The 3,801-nt window shown below is 38.5% G+C and overlaps 1 pseudogene; it reads right to left on the bottom strand.

Moving 5' to 3' along the window:
- Window positions 1-3,105: 3,105 nt before the first annotated feature.
- On the bottom strand, window positions 3,106-3,588 carry LOC101526156 (serine/arginine-rich splicing factor 3-like; annotated as a pseudogene).
- Between the last annotated feature and the right edge of the window lie 213 nt (window positions 3,589-3,801).

The raw sequence follows: 3,801 nt of genomic DNA, 5'->3' as shown, positions 1-3,801 counted from the left end.
AACTGAACTTGAGCTGTGGTTATGCAACAAGGTGGAGGAATCCACCATGGTGGGAGGGTTTGGGGAGGGGTGGGGAGAACCCAAGTATCTATGTAACTGTGTCACATAATACAATGTAATTACTGAAGTTAAATAATAAATAATTAAAAAAAAAACCTGTATACGAGTGCCGTTGACTCATTAAAAAAATAAGATTAATGTGTTAAAAAAAATATATACAGCTAGAAGAGATTAGCACCAACTAGATCTGACAACGTATTTCCCAGTCCACATCCTAAAAATAAGAGCATATTGAGTAGTAAGCCAGTGGTTTTATATGGCCAGAACTAGAACTCCTCCAAAATCAGAGCCGAACATTCTGGAAAGCTGACCCAAGGATCCCAAAATCTAGCTATTTCAGACATCTCGATGATCAATGCCAAATTATGCAGCACAGTACTAAAATGAACCACAGCTCTACAACAAAAGCTACCAGGATTTCTCATCCAGATTATGGTCAGAGTAAACTGTTGTGGGCTAAGGAGTTAATAGTGCTCATTAAGCTGAGCAGTAACAGGAACTGGGTTTGCGGCTAAAAAAACACCTCAACTAATTGGACTCAGCTGCATGCAATTGCTTGGCTAAAGGACTTGGGGAAAGAGTATATAAGGAGAGGTGAAGGAGTAATAAAGTGAGACTTCGGAGAGACTTCTACCATCGCTGGTCTCCTGCTGGTGCTTCATCCCCACACCCTCTCCCTGTCCCAGTTACTGGCTCCGCTGGCTGGAGCAATAAACCACAACTTATTCCACTCTAACAGGTGGAGGTGCCATCTACAGATCCCACATCTTTAACACAACTGGTAGGACCCTCAGGTAAATAAGTGGTAGAAAAATGACATCTGCATGTCTTCACTACTTTCTCTAATTGCCTTCAACATTTTAAGATGCTTTCAAGTTTTTAAGAAGCAATCACAATGAAACTGGAGAACGATGACAAATACTCTCAAAAGCTCCTTAGATGTTTGCTTATCACTAAATGATTTCCAATGGACACCTATAATCAAGATACAAGTGATTCCTCTTTTAGTATTATCCTCAATTCAGAAGTTGATTGGTTAGCATGATCTGTAATTTCTACAATTATAGGAGCTTTAAAACTTCAGCCAATCTAAATGTGCAATTGAATTTTTGTGGTCCACATTAACCTTGTTTAAGTCATAAAACTGTATTAGGGCTTTTGTAATTATATCTTAGTGACCAAAGCCAAGGTTAACTCCTTAATAGGCAAACATTACTTCAAGTTACTTAGTACGTATCAGCCACCTTCTACCCACGATCATCGCCCTTTATATCTTCCAAATTGAGAGTCTCAAGCCCATTTGTTAAGTGTACGTACTTCCATTAAGTTCTTAATGGAAGAACTTGGCTTGGTACCAATGTAAGCTAACTGGAAATATCCAGACAAGGCTCAGAGCAAGCTCCCAGACAACCAAATTCCAGGTCTAGTTTCTTCCTTAAACATGCAGAAGTGCTAATGCTCTTCCTTATCAACTTTCCTGGCATCAATTCTCTTCTCCCTTGCTGTTTGGAAGGTTAACAAGACCAACTTGGAAAGAGTGCTTAGGATCTTTACCTTACAACGTCCTAGACACTGAGCTCTCAATGCAGTGAGACTCATCCCGTATACCGAAAACAAGTCAGTACGGCGTCATCCAAAACTATCCCAAAGGAGCACATTTAAGGAAACTAAGTCACATGACTTTGCGTTATGATTTAATCTAATTGCACAGAAATCTTGAAATTACAGTGCCTCCCAATTTCTAAGAGAAAAGTAATGCATGCCTCCATATTAATGTCTATACTGTTACATTTGAATCATATCGTGAATGTTACAATGTGATGAATCAGTTTAAAATTACCATGCAATACCTCAAATTATAAAATGGAATCAATTTTTAATGCCTTGTGTTAAGATATCATGCTATCAATAAAGCCATTTTATAGAAAGTTTTTTTTTTGTCAAGGGGTATTGGGGTTTTACAATGTACCAGGTTGCTTCTATAAAATGTTGTTCACTAAGTTACCACACAAACTAAACTGACTTCAACTCCTAAAAAATTAGTAAAATCTCCTTATTCCAGACTTATCTATAATGCTTCATTTGTGTTTTTTGCAAGAATTTCATAACCAACTGCCTTCCATGGGATAAGCACAATGGCTAACAGTGTGTTCATCTGACTATTACACAATTACGCTTTATAAGAAAATGTAAGTATGGCTTCCAATAGGAATGCTATACCTGGACTTAGTACCAAGCTCATAGATTTGAGTTTGCAAGAAAAAACAGACTTTCAAGTTAAGCAACAATTTTAACCAAAACTTTAATCCTAAAAACATTCTCACAAAAATATATTACAAATGATAGCGTGAAAAAAAATGATCTTGCACAGTAACTCAAAGTTCATCTCTACAATGTATCCTTAAACTGGCAGGACGTTGGTATTTTTTGAAATCTCAGTTTTCCCAATAAAGACTGTCATGCAACAGCTTTGTATACTAGATTGCAATTACATAAGGAATTTATAACCTAAGTGAAGGTAAATGTTCTTGAAACTTACCAGATTCTAAATCAACTAGGCAACCTCTGCCCAGGATAAGACTAGCTGGGTTTTCGAAAACTTCTCTAACCTATTTTTAACATACAGCATTTATTTTACCTGCTGGCTTGCATCACAGCAGCTTTTACAAACTGTTTGCTTATCTAAAGCTGCATACTAATATATCAGCTATGAAAAAGTACATCTTAGTTCAATTTTTGACAGTGTTATTTAGCTGGGTAAGATTTAGGTCAGTCTATGCAAGACTAAAGCTCAAAACTAAAATCAGTCTTGCTTGAGGGAACATTGTAAAGTAACAATTCTTGGTATTACATGCCTCGTGTGATCCATTTCAAACCATAGAAAATCTTTGTGTGTCACTGTTCCAACAAACAAATTTGAACACGTAAAACATCTTAAAAGTGCACCAAGCTTATGAAGTCTCAAACAAAACTTGAATTTTCTATACATACTCCTGACAAATGGAAGTTGTTTTCTGTGCACCACTTCTCTTGAAAACTGGTCTTCTATTTTCTTTCTTTTGACCCAGATTTAGAGAAGGATCGGGATGACTTGTGATTTCTCTCCGCAGACATTTATCTTTCTGTTCTCTTGTCTCTAGAAAGGGACCTCTCCGGCTGCAAGAGAAGCTTTTCCTTCTTGGAGATCTGCATGGAGGTGGAGGATTTGTATGCTAATCGTCTCGAGGGCAAAGGCCCCGAAAGAGAGGTGGACCACTATTTTGACTTCTTTTTTCGCCAGTCCACTGCTCCACTCTCACAGGACAGCCACAGGGTGTTCCTCCAGCTGGCTCACGGACACCATCAGCCATCAGCTGCAACCCAGGGGTCTTCGAATTCAACAAAAGCAAAGCCAGGACAGTTTCTTGCAACCCATACACTTCAGAGTGGCCAAAAATTCGTTGCAATTCAGTCTTATTGCCATTGTTTCCAAGATTACCTAAGTAAACCTTACAGTCCAATGGACAGGAATCACGATGCATTTCTAAATGTTAGGTAAGAAATGTGGAGGTTGAGGGGCGTGGGGAGGGGTGGGGGGATTCCCAGAGCCTATGAAACTGTCACATAATGCAAAATAATTAATAAAAAATAAATAAATAAAAAGAAAGAAATGTGGAGGTTCAATTCCACACGCTCCAACAGATCTTTTCCCTCCGCTGAGGCCTGACTCCTAGAGATTTCCTCTCCCACCCGGTGTCCATG

The sequence above is a fragment of the Ochotona princeps genome, chromosome 4 (genome assembly GCF_030435755.1).
Source record: "Ochotona princeps isolate mOchPri1 chromosome 4, mOchPri1.hap1, whole genome shotgun sequence".
Taxonomy (NCBI): Eukaryota; Metazoa; Chordata; class Mammalia; order Lagomorpha; family Ochotonidae; genus Ochotona; species Ochotona princeps.
This window is presented reverse-complemented; position numbering and strand designations above follow the sequence as displayed.